The sequence below is a fragment of the Actinia tenebrosa genome, unplaced genomic scaffold (assembly GCF_029948245.1).
Source record: "Actinia tenebrosa isolate PJP-AT-01 unplaced genomic scaffold, QUT_ActTen_1.0 PGA_scaffold10__47_contigs__length_13832649, whole genome shotgun sequence".
Taxonomy (NCBI): Eukaryota; Metazoa; Cnidaria; class Anthozoa; order Actiniaria; family Actiniidae; genus Actinia; species Actinia tenebrosa.
This window is the reverse complement of record NW_028292570.1, coordinates 2,203,600-2,220,172: the sequence shown is the minus strand read 5'-3', so window position 1 is coordinate 2,220,172 and position 16,573 is coordinate 2,203,600. Positions and strand designations below refer to the sequence as shown.

At 36.6% G+C, this 16,573-nt stretch overlaps 1 long non-coding RNA gene across 2 annotated transcripts in view; it reads left to right on the top strand.

The window, feature by feature from the left end:
- Window positions 1-16,573, top strand: part of LOC148912754 (uncharacterized) — a 141,431-nt gene that overhangs the window by 36,398 nt on the left and 88,460 nt on the right. The window lies entirely within an intron of this gene.

The following is a 16,573-nucleotide window of genomic DNA, read 5'->3' as shown; positions in this document are numbered from 1 at the left end:
TGATGTAGAAGCAGAGAAATACAAGATTTTGTAGTACAAGTCATTCCTTGTCCTGCAAAAAGCATTTATAAGGGAATGTATGGGCAGAATACTGGATTTTTGATAATTTTTTTCGCTTTACGTTATTCACTTAAAAACACGATTTTCTATACCGTATTCGATAGTGGATTGATTTTGGACAAGTGAATTTTAGGTGCGAAAGTGAGAACTTCATTTTTCAATGAACCCCTTGCTAGGCCCTCTGTACTCAATCGAACAATAAACATGGCAGACAAGAGGCTATCAAGTACCCCAAACAACGGCTTTGTCCTCTTTAGTTTCTCTGGTTATCAGCAATCTATCTATCTGGAATAGATGCTAGATGATGAAAGTTGAATAAACTTTTTAATTTATGCCTCTAGATGATGTAGAAGCAGAGAAATTCAAGATTTTGTAGTACAAGTCCTTCCCTGTCCTGCAAAAAGCATTTATAAGGGAATGTATGGGCAGAATACTGGATTTTTGACCATTTTTTTCACTTTACGTTATTCACTTAAAAACACGATTTTCTATACCGTATTCGATAGTGGATTGATTTTGGACAAGTGAATTTTAGGTGCGAAAGTGAGAACTTCATTTTTCAATGAACCTCTTGCTAGGCCCTCTGTACACATTCCAACAAGAAAGATATGACAGACAATAGGCTAGCAAGTCCCTGAAACAACGGCTTTGTCCTCTTTAGTTTCTGGGGTTATCAGCAATCTATCTATCTGGAATAGATGCTAGATGATGAAAGTTGAATAAACTTTATAATTTATCACTCTAGCTCATGTAGAAGCAGAGAAATTCAAAATTTCTTAGTACAAGACCTTCCTTGTCCTGCAAAAAGTATTTATAAGGGAATGTATGGGCAGAATACTGGATTTTTGACCATTTTTTTCGCTTTACGTTATTCACTTAAAAACACGATTTTCTATACCGTATTCGATAGTGGATTGATTTTGGACAAGTGAATTTTAGGTGCGAAAGTGAGAACTTCATTTTTCAATGAACCTCTTGCTAGGCTCTCTGTACACAATCCAACAAGAAAGATATGACAGACAATAGGCTAGCAAGTCCCTGAAACAACGGCTTTGTCCTCTTTAGTTTCTCGGCTTATCAGCAATCTATCTATCTGGAATAGATGCTAGATGATGAAAGTTGAATAAACTTTTTAATTTATCACTCTAGCTCATGTAGAAACAGAGAAATTCAAAATTTCTTAGTACAAGACCTTCCTTGTGCTGCAAAAAGCATTTATAAGGGAATGTATGGGCAGAATACTGGATTTTTGACCATTTTTTTCGCTTTACGTTATTCACTTAAAAACACGATTTTCTATACCGTATTCGATAGTGGATTGATTTTGGACAAGTGAATTTTAGGTGCGAAAGTGAGAACTTCATTTTTCAATGAACCCCTTGCTAGGCCCTCTGTACTCAATCGAACAAGAAACATGGCAGACAAGAGGCTATCATTTACCCCAAACAACGGCTTTGTCCTCTTTAGTTTCTCTGGTTATCAGCAATCTATCTATCTGGAATAGATGCTAGATGATGAAAGTTGAATAAACTTTTTAATTTATGCCTCTAGATGATGTAGAAGCAGAGAAATTCAAGATTTTGTAGTACAAGTCCTTCCCTGTCCTGCAAAAAGCATTTATAAGGGAATGTATGGGCAGAATACTGGATTTTTGACCATTTTTTTCGCTTTACGTTATTCACTTAAAAACACGATTTTCTATACCGTATTCGATAGTGGATTGATTTTGGACAAGTGAATTTTAGGTGCGAAAGTGAGAACTTCATTTTTCAATGAACCCCTTGCTAGGCCCTCTGTACTCAATCGAACAATAAACATGGCAGACAATAGGCTATCAAGTACCCCAAACAACGGCTTTGTCCTCTTTAGTTTCTCTGGTTATCAGCAATCTATCTATCTGGAATAGATGCTAGATGATGAAAGTTGAATAAACTTTTTAATTTATGCCTGTAGATGATGTAGAAGCAGAGAAATTCAAGATTTTGTAGTACAAGTCCTTCCCTGTCCTGCAAAAAGCATTTATAAGGGAATGTATGGGCAGAATACTGGATTTTTGACCATTTTTTTCGCTTTACGTTATTCACTTAAAAACACGATTTTCTATACCGTATTCGATAGTGGATTGATTTTGGACAAGTGAATTTTAGGTGCGAAAGTGAGAACTTCATTTTTCAATGAACCCCTTGCTAGGCCCTCTGTACACAATCGAACAAGAAAGATGACAGACAATAGGCTAGCAAGTCCCTGAAACAACGGCTTTGTCCTCTTTAGTTTCTCGGGTTATCAGCAATCTATCTATCTGGAATAGATGCTAGATGATGAAAGTTGAATAAACTTTTTAATTTATGTCTCTAGATGATGTAGAAGCAGAGAAATACAAGATTTTGTAGTACAAGTCATTCCATGTCCTGCAAAAAGCATTTATAAGGGAATGTATGGGCAGAATACTGGATTTTTGATAATTTTTTTCGCTTTACGTTATTCACTTAAAAACACGATTTTCTATACCGTATTCGATAGTGGATTGATTTTGGACAAGTGAATTTTAGGTGCGAAAGTGAGAACTTCATTTTTCAATGAACCCCTTGCTAGGCCCTCTGTACTCAATCGAACAATAAACATGGCAGACAAGAGGCTATCAAGTACCCCAAACAACGGCTTTGTCCTCTTTAGTTTCTCTGGTTATCAGCAATCTATCTATCTGGAATAGATGCTAGATGATGAAAGTTGAATAAACTTTTTAATTTATGCCTCTAGATGATGTAGAAGCAGAGAAATTCAAGATTTTGTAGTACAAGTCCTTCCCTGTCCTGCAAAAAGCATTTATAAGGGAATGTATGGGCAGAATACTGGATTTTTGACCATTTTTTTCACTTTACGTTATTCACTTAAAAACACGATTTTCTATACCGTATTCGATAGTGGATTGATTTTGGACAAGTGAATTTTAGGTGCGAAAGTGAGAACTTCATTTTTCAATGAACCTCTTGCTAGGCCCTCTGTACACATTCCAACAAGAAAGATATGACAGACAATAGGCTAGCAAGTCCCTGAAACAACGGCTTTGTCCTCTTTAGTTTCTGGGTTATCAGCAATCTATCTATCTGGAATAGATGCTAGATGATGAAAGTTGAATAAACTTTATAATTTATCACTCTAGCTCATGTAGAAGCAGAGAAATTCAAAATTTCTTAGTACAAGACCTTCCTTGTCCTGCAAAAAGTATTTATAAGGGAATGTATGGGCAGAATACTGGATTTTTGACCATTTTTTTCGCTTTACGTTATTCACTTAAAAACACGATTTTCTATACCGTATTCGATAGTGGATTGATTTTGGACAAGTGAATTTTAGGTGCGAAAGTGAGAACTTCATTTTTCAATGAACCCCTTGCTAGGCCCTCTGTACACAATCCAACAAGAAAGATGACAGACAATAGGCTAGCAAGTCCCTGAAACAACGGCTTTGTCCTCTTTAGTTTCTCGGGTTATCAGCAATCTATCTATCTGGAATAGATGCTAGATGATGAAAGTTGAATAAACTTTTTAATTTATCACTCTAGCTCATGTAGAAGCAGAGAAATTCAAAATTTCTTAGTACAAGACCTTCCTTGTGCTGCAAAAAGTATTTATAAGGGAATGTATGGGCAGAATACTGGATTTTTGACCATTTTTTTCGCTTTACGTTATTCACTTAAAAACACGATTTTCTATACCGTATTCGATAGTGGATTGATTTTGGACAAGTGAATTTTAGGTGCGAAAGTGAGAACTTCATTTTTCAATGAACCCCTTGCTAGGCCCTCTGTACTCAATCGAACAAGAAACATGGCAGACAAGAGGCTATCAAGTACCCCAAACAACGGATTTGTCCTCTTTAGTTTCTCGGCTTATCAGCTATCTATCTATCTGGAATAGATGCTAGATGATGAAAGTTGAATAAACTTTTTAATTTATGCCTCTAGATGATGTAGAAGCAGAGAAATTCAAGATTTTGTAGTACAAGTCCTTCCCTGTCCTGCAAAAAGCATTTATAAGGGAATGTATGGGCAGAATACTGGATTTTTGACCATTTTTTTCGCTTTACGTTATTCACTTAAAAACACGATTTTCTATACCGTATTCGATAGTGGATTGATTTTGGACAAGTGAATTTTAGGTGCGAAAGTGAGAACTTCATTTTTCAATGAACCTCTTGCTAGGCCCTCTGTACACATTCCAACAAGAAAGATATGACAGACAATAGGCTAGCAAGTCCCTGAAACAACGGCTTTGTCCTCTTTAGTTTCTCGGGTTATCAGCAATCTATCTATCTGGAATAGATGCTAGATGATGAAAGTTGAATAAACTTTTTAATTTATGCCTCTAGATGATGTACAAGCAGAAAAATACAAGATTTTGTAGTACAAGTCCTTCCCTGTACTGCAAAAAGCATTTATAAGGGAATGTATGGGCAGAATACTGGATTTTTGACCATTTTTTTCGCTTTACGTTATTCACTTAAAAACACGATTTTCTATACCGTATTCGATAGTGGATTGATTTTGGACAAGTGAATTTTAGGTGCGAAAGTGAGAACTTCATTTTTCAATGAACCCCTTGCTAGGCCCTCTGTACACAATCGAACAAGAAAGATATGACAGACAATAGGCTTGCAAGTCCCTGAAACAACGGCTTTGTCCTCTTTAGTTTATCGGGTTATCAGCAATCTATCTATCTGGAATAGATGCTAGATGATGAAAGTTGAATAAACTTTTTAATTTATCACTCTAGCTCATGTAGAAACAGAGAAATTCAAGATTTCTTAGTACAAGACCTTCCTTGTGCCTGCAAAAAGCATTTATAAGGGAATGTATGGGCAGAATACTGGATTTTTGACCATTTTTTTCGCTTTACGTTATTCACTTAAAAACACGATTTTCTATACCGTATTCGATAGTGGATTGATTTTGGACAAGTGAATTTTAGGTGCGAAAGTGAGAACTTCATTTTTCAATGAACCCCTTGCTAGGCCCTCTGTACACAATCCAACAAGAAAGATGACAGACAATAGGCTATCAAGTCCCTGAAACAACGGCTTTGTCCTCTTTAGTTTCTCGGGTTATCAGCAATCTATCTATCTGGAATAGATGCTAGATGATGAAAGTTGAATAAACTTTTTAATTTATCACTCTAGCTCATGTAGAAACAGAGAAATTCAAGATTTCTTAGTACAAGACCTTCCTTGTCCTGCAAAAAGCATTTATAAGGGAATGTATGGGCAGAATACTGGATTTTTGACCATTTTTTTCGCTTTACGTTATTCACTTAAAAACACGATTTTCTATACCGTATTCGATAGTGGATTGATTTTGGACAAGTGAATTTTAGGTGCGAAAGTGAGAACTTCATTTTTCAATGAACCTCTTGCTAGGCCCTCTGTACACAATCGAACAAGAAAGATGGCAGACAATAGGCTAGCAAGTCCCTGAAACAACGGCTTTGTCCTCTTTAGTTTCTCGGCTTATCAGCAATCTATCTATCTGGAATAGATGCTAGATGATGAAAGTTGAATAAACTTTATAATTTATCACTCTAGCTCATGTAGAAGCAGAGAAATTCAAAATTTCTTAGTACAAGACCTTCCTTGTCCTGCAAAAAGTATTTATAAGGGAATGTATGGGCAGAATACTGGATTTTTGACCATTTTTTTCGCTTTACGTTTTCACTTAAAAACACGATTTTCTATACCGTATTCGATAGTGGATTGATTTTGGACAAGTGAATTTTAGGTGCGAAAGTGAGAACTTCATTTTTCAATGAACCTCTTGCTAGGCCCTCTGTACACAATCGAACAAGAAAGATGGCAGACAATAGGCTAGCAAGTCCCTGAAACAACGGCTTTGTCCTCTTTAGTTTGTCGGGTTATCAGCAATCTATCTATCTGGAATAGATGCTAGATGATGAAAGTTGAATAAACTTTTTAATTTATCACTCTAGCTCATGTAGAAACAGAGAAATTCAAGATTTCTTAGTACAAGACCTTCCTTGTGCTGCAAAAAGCATTTATAAGGGAATGTATGGGCAGAATACTGGATTTTTGACCATTTTTTTCGCTTTACGTTATTCACTTAAAAACACGATTTTCTATACCGTATTCGATAGTGGATTGATTTTGGACAAGTGAATTTTAGGTGCGAAAGTGAGAACTTCATTTTTCAATGAACCTCTTGCTAGGCCCTCTGTACACAATCGAACAAGAAAGATGACAGACAATAGGCTAGCAAGTCCCTGAAACAACGGCTTTGTCCTCTTTAGTTTGTCGGGTTATCAGCTATCTATCTATCTGGAATAGATGCTAGATGATGAAAGTTGAATAAACTTTTTAATTTATCACTCTAGCTCATGTAGAAACAGAGAAATTCAAGATTTCTTAGTACAAGACCTTCCTTGTCCTGCAAAAAGCATTTATAAGGGAATGTATGGGCAGAATACTGGATTTTTGACCATTTTTTTCGCTTTACGTTATTCACTTAAAAACACGATTTTCTATACCGTATTCGATAGTGGATTGATTTTGGACAAGTGAATTTTAGGTGCGAAAGTGAGAACTTCATTTTTCAATGAACCCCTTGCTAGGCCCTCTGTACACAGTCGAACAAGAAAGATGGCAGACAATAGGCTAGCAAGTCCCTGAAACAACGGCTTTGTCCTCTTTAGTTTCTCGGGTTATCAGCTATCTATCTATCTGGAATAGATGCTAGATGATGAAAGTTGAATAAACTTTTTAATTTATGCCTCTAGCTGATGTAGAAGCAGAGAAATTCAAGATTTTGTAGTACAAGTCCTTCCCTGTCCTGCAAAAAGCATTTATAAGGGAATGTATGGGCAGAATACTGGATTTTTGACCATTTTTTTCGCTTTACGTTATTCACTTAAAAACACGATTTTCTATACCGTATTCGATAGTGGATTGATTTTGGACAAGTGAATTTTAGGTGCGAAAGTGAGAACTTCATTTTTCAATGAACCCCTTGCTAGGCCCTCTGTACACAATCGAACAAGAAAGATATGACAGACAATAGGCTAGCAAGTCCCTGAAACAACGGCTTTGTCCTCTTTAGTTTGTCGGGTTATCAGCAATCTATCTATCTGGAATAGATGCTAGATGATGAAAGTTGAATAAACTTTTTAATTTATGCCTCTAGCTGATGTAGAAGCAGAGAAATTCAAGATTTTGTAGTACAAGTCCTTCCCTGTCCTGCAAAAAGCATTTATAAGGGAATGTATGGGCAGAATACTGGATTTTTGACCATTTTTTTCGCTTTACGTTATTCACTTAAAAACACGATTTTCTATACCGTATTCGATAGTGGATTGATTTTGGACAAGTGAATTTTAGGTGCGAAAGTGAGAACTTCATTTTTCAATGAACCCCTTGCTAGGCCCTCTGTACACAATCGAACAAGAAAGATGGCAGACAATAGGCTAGCAAGTCCCTGAAACAACGGCTTTGTCCTCTTTAGTTTCTCGGGTTATCAGCAATCTATCTATCTGGAATAGATGCTAGATGATGAAAGTTGAATAAACTTTTTAATTTATCACTCTAGCTCATGTAGAAACAGAGAAATTCAAGATTTCTTAGTACAAGACCTTCCTTGTGCTGCAAAAAGCATTTATAAGGGAATGTATGGGCAGAATACTGGATTTTTGACCATTTTTTTCGCTTTACGTTATTCACTTAAAAACACGATTTTCTATACCGTATTCGATAGTGGATTGATTTTGGACAAGTGAATTTTAGGTGCGAAAGCGAGAACTTCATTTTTCATTCAACCCCTTGCTAGCCCCTCTGTACTCTATCGAACAATAAACATGGCAGACAAGAGGCTAGCAAGTCCCTGAAACAACGGCTTTGTCCTCTTTAGTTTCTGGGGTTATCAGCAATCTATCTATCTGGAATAGATGCTAGATGATGAAAGTTGAATAAACTTTTTAATTTATGTCTCTAGATGATGTAGAAGCAGAGAAATACAAGATTTTGTAGTACAAGTCATTCCATGTCCTGCAAAAAGCATTTATAAGGGAATGTATGGGCAGAATACTGGATTTTTGACCATTTTTTTCGCTTTACGTTATTCACTTAAAAACACGATTTTCTATACCGTATTCGATAGTGGATTGATTTTGGACAAGTGAATTTTAGGTGCGAAAGTGAGAACTTCATTTTTCAATGAACCCCTTGCTAGGCCCTCTGTACTCAATCGAACAATAAACATGGCAGACAATAGGCTATCAAGTACCCCAAACAACGGCTTTGTCCTCTTTAGTTTCTCTGGTTATCAGCAATCTATCTATCTGGAATAGATGCTAGATGATGAAAGTTGAATAAACTTTTTAATTTATGCCTCTAGATGATGTAGAAGTAGAGAAATTCAAGATTTTGTAGTACAAGTCCTTCCCTGTCCTGCAAAAAGCATTTATAAGGGAATGTATGGGCAGAATACTGGATTTTTGACCATTTTTTTCGCTTTACGTTATTCACTTAAAAACACGATTTTCTATACCGTATTCGATAGTGGATTGATTTTGGACAAGTGAATTTTAGGTGCGAAAGTGAGAACTTCATTTTTCAATGAACCCCTTGCTAGGCCCTCTGTACACAATCCAACAAGAAAGATATGACAGACAATAGGCTTGCAAGTCCCTGAAACAACGGCTTTGTCCTCTTTAGTTTATCGGGTTATCAGCAATCTATCTATCTGGAATAGATGCTAGATGATGAAAGTTGAATAAACTTTTTAATTTATCACTCTAGCTCATGTAGAAACAGAGAAATTCAAGATTTCTTAGTACAAGACCTTCCTTGTGCTGCAAAAAGCATTTATAAGGGAATGTATGGGCAGAATACTGGATTTTTGACCATTTTTTTCGCTTTACGTTATTCACTTAAAAACACGATTTTCTATACCGTATTCGATAGTGGATTGATTTTGGACAAGTGAATTTTAGGTGCGAAAGTGAGAACTTCATTTTTCAATGAACCCCTTGCTAGGCCCTCTGTACACAATCGAACAAGAAATATGACAGACAATAGGCTAGCAAGTCCCTGAAACAACGGCTTTGTCCTCTTTAGTTTCTCGGGTTATCAGCAATCTATCTATCTGGAATAGATGCTAGATGATGAAAGTTGAATAAACTTTTTAATTTATCACTCTAGCTCATGTAGAAACAGAGAAATTCAAAATTTCTTAGTACAAGACCTTCCTTGTGCTGCAAAAAGTATTTATAAGGGAATGTATGGGCAGAATACTGGATTTTTGACCATTTTTTTCGCTTTACGTTATTCACTTAAAAACACGATTTTCTATACCGTATTCGATAGTGGATTGATTTTGGACAAGTGAATTTTAGGTGCGAAAGTGAGAACTTTATTTTTCAATGAACCCCTTGCTAGGCCCTCTGTACACAATCGAACAAGAAAGATGGCAGACAATAGGCTAGCAAGTCCCTGAAACAACGGCTTTGTCCTCTTTAGTTTCTGGGGTTATCAGCTATCTATCTATCTGGAATAGATGCTAGATGATGAAAGTTGAATAAACTTTTTAATTTATCACTCTAGCTCATGTAGAAGCAGAGAAATTCAAAATTTCTTAGTACAAGACCTTCCTTGTCCTGCAAAAAGTATTTATAAGGGAATGTATGGGCAGAATACTGGATTTTTGACCATTTTTTTCGCTTTACGTTATTCACTTAAAAACACGATTTTCTATACCGTATTCGATAGTGGATTGATTTTGGACAAGTGAATTTTAGGTGCGAAAGCGAGAACTTCATTTTTCATTCAACCCCTTGCTAGCCCCTCTGTACTCTATCGAACAATAAACATGGCAGACAAGAGGCTAGCAAGTCCCTGAAACAACGGCTTTGTCCTCTTTAGTTTCTGGGGTTATCAGCAATCTATCTATCTGGAATAGATGCTAGATGATGAAAGTTGAATAAACTTTTTAATTTATGTCTCTAGATGATGTAGAAGCAGAGAAATACAAGATTTTGTAGTACAAGTCATTCCATGTCCTGCAAAAAGCATTTATAAGGGAATGTATGGGCAGAATACTGGATTTTTGACCATTTTTTTCGCTTTACGTTATTCACTTAAAAACACGATTTTCTATACCGTATTCGATAGTGGATTGATTTTGGACAAGTGAATTTTAGGTGCGAAAGTGAGAACTTCATTTTTCAATGAACCCCTTGCTAGGCCCTCTGTACTCAATCGAACAATAAACATGGCAGACAATAGGCTATCAAGTACCCCAAACAACGGCTTTGTCCTCTTTAGTTTCTCTGGTTATCAGCAATCTATCTATCTGGAATAGATGCTAGATGATGAAAGTTGAATAAACTTTTTAATTTATGCCTCTAGATGATGTAGAAGCAGAGAAATTCAAGATTTTGTAGTACAAGTCCTTCCCTGTCCTGCAAAAAGCATTTATAAGGGAATGTATGGGCAGAATACTGGATTTTTGACCATTTTTTTCGCTTTACGTTATTCACTTAAAAACACGATTTTCTATACCGTATTCGATAGTGGATTGATTTTGGACAAGTGAATTTTAGGTGCGAAAGTGAGAACTTCATTTTTCAATGAACCCCTTGCTAGGCCCTCTGTACACAATCCAACAAGAAAGATATGACAGACAATAGGCTAGCAAGTCCCTGAAACAACGGCTTTGTCCTCTTTAGTTTCTCGGGTTATCAGCAATCTATCTATCTGGAATAGATGCTAGATGATGAAAGTTGAATAAACTTTTTAATTTATCACTCTAGCTCATGTAGAAGCAGAGAAATTCAAAATTTCTTAGTACAAGACCTTCCTTGTCCTGCAAAAAGCATTTATAAGGGAATGTATGGGCAGAATACTGGATTTTTGACCATTTTTTTCGCTTTACGTTATTCACTTAAAAACACGATTTTCTATACCGTATTCGATAGTGGATTGATTTTGGACAAGTGAATTTTAGGTGCGAAAGTGAGAACTTCATTTTTCAATGAACCCCTTGCTAGGCCCTCTGTACTCAATCGAACAATAAACATGGCAGGCAAGAGGCTATCAAGTACCCCAAACAACGGCTTTGTCCTCTTTAGTTTCTCGGCTTATCAGCTATCTATCTATCTGGAATAGATGCTAGATGATGAAAGTTGAATAAACTTTTTAATTTATCACTCTAGCTCATGTAGAAACAGAGAAATTCAAGATTTCTTAGTACAAGACCTTCCTTGTGCTGCAAAAAGCATTTATAAGGGAATGTATGGGCAGAATACTGGATTTTTGACCATTTTTTTCGCTTTACGTTATTCACTTAAAAACACGATTTTCTATACCGTATTCGATAGTGGATTGATTTTGGACAAGTGAATTTTAGGTGCGAAAGTGAGAACTTCATTTTTCAATGAACCCCTTGCTAGGCCCTCTGTACACAATCGAACAAGAATGATGGCAGACAACAGGGTAGCAAGTACCACAATCCACCATACCATTTTTTTCGCTTTACGTTATTCATTTAAAAACACGATTTTCTATACCGTATTTGATAGTGGATGGATTTTGGACAAGTGAATTCTAGATAAGAAAGTCCGAACTTCATTTTTCAATGACCCCCTTACTAGGCACTGGGTACTCAATCTTACAAGAAAGATGGCACACAAGATGCTTGCAACTTCCCCAAACAAAGGATTTGTCCTTTTTGGTTTTTCTGGTTATCTGCAATCTATTTATCTGGATAAGATGCTAGATGATGAAAGTTGAATAAACTTTTTAATTTATGCCTATAGCTGAAGTAGAAAAAGAGAAATTCAAGATTTCGTAGTACAAGTCCTTCCCTGTCCTGCAAAAAGCATTTATAAGGGAATGTATGGGAAGGGTACTTGATTTTTGAGCATTTTTTCCGGTTTACGTTATTCACTTAAAAATACGATTTTCTATACCGTATTCGATAGTGGATCGATTTTGGACAAGTGAATTTTAAGTGCGAATGTCAGAACCTCATTTTTGAATGACCCCCTTGCTAGGCCCTTTGTACACAATCGAACAAGAAAGATGGCAGACAAGAGGCGAACAACTACCCAAAACAACGGCTGTTTTTTCTTTCGTTTCTGTGTTTATCAGCAATCTATCTATCTGGATAAGATGGTAGATGATGAAAGTTGAATAAACTGTTTAATTTAAATCTCTAGTAGATGTGCAGCCAGAGAGCGCTAGGGAACAATAACAGAATATATATAATGGATGAGTTATATATCTTTAAGGCAATAGGGAATATAATCTTGTTATTTTTGTCACCTTTGTTTTGCCTTGATGTGATCGTCTAACATGCATCACTTGTCTAACATGCAGCAACTCGTGTAGCATGCACCATCTGTCCAACATGCAGCAACTCGTGTAGCATGCATCACGTCTAACATGCAGCAACTCGTGTAGCATGCATCACTGTCTAACATGCAGAAACTTGTGTAGCATGCATCACTGTCTAACATGCAGCTACTCGTGTAGCATGCACCACTGTTTAACATGCAGCAAGTCGTCTAACATGGAGCCGCTCGTCTAATTTGCAGTAACTCGCGAGTAGCATGCAGCCCATCGTCATTGATGTTGAACAAGACTGATATTGAGTTTAAATATGTTCGCGTCGAAGAAAACGCTGATAATGAGTTTGTACTATCTTACTAGTTAAGTATGCCTATGCTGCGCATGACTAACTTCTGTAAGAAGAAATCTCATACCTCCCACATGGTATGGGGCAAGTGATAAGAAATTAGTAATCAGAGAAAAAAATTATTTTTGCTGGTCATAGTAAGGGATTAATCTTTGATGGTTTAGGGGCCGACTTACCTCTCCCTTAGGCTTCGGCCGAGCTTCCTGATCAGTGAGTATTGTGTGGATAGCGGTGTCGGGGTCGAAATCTCCGGCATAGACGTAAATGCTTCGCGCTGCCATACTGCGCTTCAGCACTAGGTCTGGAGGTATGGTCCTAGTTTCAACAAAAAGTAAGAAGTACATATTAGTAAGTAAATGGAGCTCCCGGTCATTTTAGTAATGTTATGAAATCCTTTACTTCACCTGATTTAGGAGTATCCCTTCACCTGATTTAAGAGTATCCCTTCACCTGATATAGGAGTATCCCTTCACCTGATATAGGAGTATCCCTTCACCTGATTTAAGAGTATCCCTTCACCTGATTTAGGAGTATCCCTTCACCTGATATAGGAGTATCCCTTCACCTGATATAGGAGTATCCCTTCACCTGATATAGGAGTATCCCTTCACCTGATATAGGAGTATCCCTTCACCTGATTTAAGAGTATCCCTTCAACTGATATAGGAGTATCCCTTCACCTGATATAGGAGTATCCCTTCACCTGATTTAAGAGTATCCCTTCACCTGATTTAGGAGTATCCCTTCACCTGATTTAGGAGTATCCCCTCACCTGATTTAGGAGTACATCCCTTCACCAGATTTAGGAGTATCCCTTACCTGATTTAGGAGTATACCTTCACCTGATTTATGAGTACATCCCTTCACCAGATTTAGGAGTATGCCTTAACCCGATTTAGGAGTATCCCTTACCTGATTTAGGAGTATACCTTCACCTGATTTAGAAGTATCTTTTACCAGAACTCAACCATTTCGTGTCAGATAAGACTATACTCGCTGTTAATGCCCCTGAACCGTCACTAACCGTATTATTCACAGTAAGACTTTTGATGGCGATTCAAAATAGAGCTTTCTTTAAACAACAGTGCATGCCTTTACTGAGATGATTAGCTAGATTTTAAAGTATTCTTTGCGGCTCGTATCACATGTCCATGACGCGACAAAATACAGAGAGTTTGCCGTATCTTCTTATTTCCATCTTATCTTGAGTTCAATTAAACTTTGACGGCCTCATGGCGGCAGCCTTTGGTGAAACCCCCATTGCCTCCTAAACTAAAAAACTCAAAAATCAAAAAATATTTTTTTGCTCGCATGAACACATAACAATCAGTTATTGAATAGATATAAATTTCTACATTTGCAATCAAAGCCTTCTTTATTGAGGCGGTCAAAAACTATTTTATACAAATTTATTTAATTAATAACAGCATAGTATTCTTAATCATACAATCAAATACCTCAACACTAGTTATTGATAATACGCCTATGTTGACAAAAAAAAACACCGCTAACGAAATGTTGAATTAACTCTAAATTGACCTCAAGTAAGCGCAGTTTGTTTTCCGTGCTACAAAACAAAAGAAAAACACTAAGCTTCTTGATGTCTATTTATTATTGCAATATCGTAGTCTTTCTTTGTATACTACAGCCGCTGCGATATTGTGACTTGTCACTAAGCCAACATTCAAGGGAATGATTTATGTCGCTCGTCATAAAGTACTCAGATTTAGAAGTCTGGATCTGTTTTGGGGGTAATGAAGTCCAAGGTTATCGAGATATCGAGCGGTTTTCAGCGCTATTGCTGCCGCGGCGGTCACTTTTTAAGAAAAATTCTCTTTTTAGAGCCTTGTAAGTAGTCAAGACTTACTCACAATTCGTCATATTTCCTCTCTTTAGGCCTGCATTACCTGTGCGCTGTGTTCCAGTGTGTCAGCGAGTATTTCCCTGTAACATAACTAACTTTTATCTAAAAAAGAAGGATACAGATAATATCACGATCCGGTGGCGCATATAGTCCAGATAGTACCTAAGTTTAGCTTGCGGAAACTTTTACTAGGAGATCCTGTTCAAGATTTCTCCTTCCACTAAGGTGGATCTTGGAGTTAGCATACATGTTCAACATTCAGTTACAGAATCCTTTCCGAAAAAAGCTAGCACACAGAGAATGCTGTTAGTGTCCTACTTTGTTTGGAAAGGATTTTGTAAGATTATTGACAGTTTTTTTTCAGCGAGTAATTTTGAGGAGCAAGAGTGAGAACGTTGTTTTCTCACCGACTCGCCCTGTCGCACAGAACGTTATGAAAATGTAGTTTTATAATCTTCATCATTATTTACTAGGGTTTCGCATTTTTTTCAAGTAACAGTTTATTCCTTTTATTACAAATCTCTTCTATTTAGTACTGAGTAAAAACTTTGTAATGTCAAAGATGCACAGTTCGAAGTTCCGCCCTCTTCTCCACCCCTTTAATGAATAGGTCACCAACCCTTGCCCTTCCGTTTTGTTCCGGAACGCGTGCGCGTGCAATTTTTAGTTCAGTTACAAAAGCGCGGGAAAATTCGTTTCGATTTCTCAAACCACGACCAGAACAATTCTTTTCCAAAAAGACATTTCTAAGTTTATAGTAATGAAATATCTTAGCTTTTTATTGTTATAAATAAATATAAATAAATAAACTCTTTATTTACTGAGGGTAGCGCTAAATAGCAATATGCTAACAAACCTGTGGCCCTCTATATAAACTATGAAGATATGTTTATAAAAACTATAGAATTATAACTACGAGATAAAAACCCCTACACTAAAAAAATAAATTGTAACTAATAGTTAATAAATTATTATTGAATGAAAAAAAGAGAGAAAAGGATGAAAGGCGACGTTCGATATCTTAAATTTCAGCCTCGGGATGAATGGTGCTTATAATTTTGAAATCGCGAGCCTATCGGAAAAAGAGATGAAAATTGATGCCTATGTTTTGATACTTTCGACATTCAGGAAAGATATCCGCCCTTTTCTAATATTCCAGCAAGTTTGCATTTAGAAAATGAACGAATAAAAACTTATGACCATCTTAAGAGCTCTTCTAGCGAGAGCACAAACGATTTTAAGAAAATAAACAGATTTCTAACCCCAAGAGACTGGAATTTGAACTCTGCAGCTTTTGTCTTTAGCGGATAAATATTTTTCACTTCAATCAGGAAATGCTTGATAAATGTATTAGGGATTTTCGAAGTGAGTCGAATCATTAGTCCAGATTAATGCTTTGGCGGAAACCATTTGAGAGTCATCCGTTCTTGAGGTGATTGACAGATCAGAAACTGGAGAAGCTAAAGATTTAGGATTAAGAAATCGCAGAAAAGATTTCTACGAGAACTCATATAAATAAGCTGGTCGTGAGACTGGCGTTTTGAAATCTAAGAAACAACTTATATTGTTCCAAGCAACAAAGACTGATTGACAGCTTCAACGATATGAAAACAATGCCATTGTCTTGGAACTGGGCTTTCTCAAATCTTTTCTCGAAAACGTGGACTCTGATTGGCTCAAATTACATATGTCAATTAGACCTTACAATGCTAACACTTTACAGGCTTTACTATGCACATTTGTAAATGAATAAATTTATGACTTTCTTCGTACTCTGAATTTTAATTGAAGGAATTTGCAGTATAGGAAAAAGCATTGAAGTTTTAGTTATTTGAACAGTTAGGATTGCAGATCTATTGTGATAATCTTATCGTCCATGGTTTTCTACGTGCTTTATTCCCCTCATTCACTCCCCCGCTAAGAACCGATGTCAAATTTCCACCAATCAAAACCAA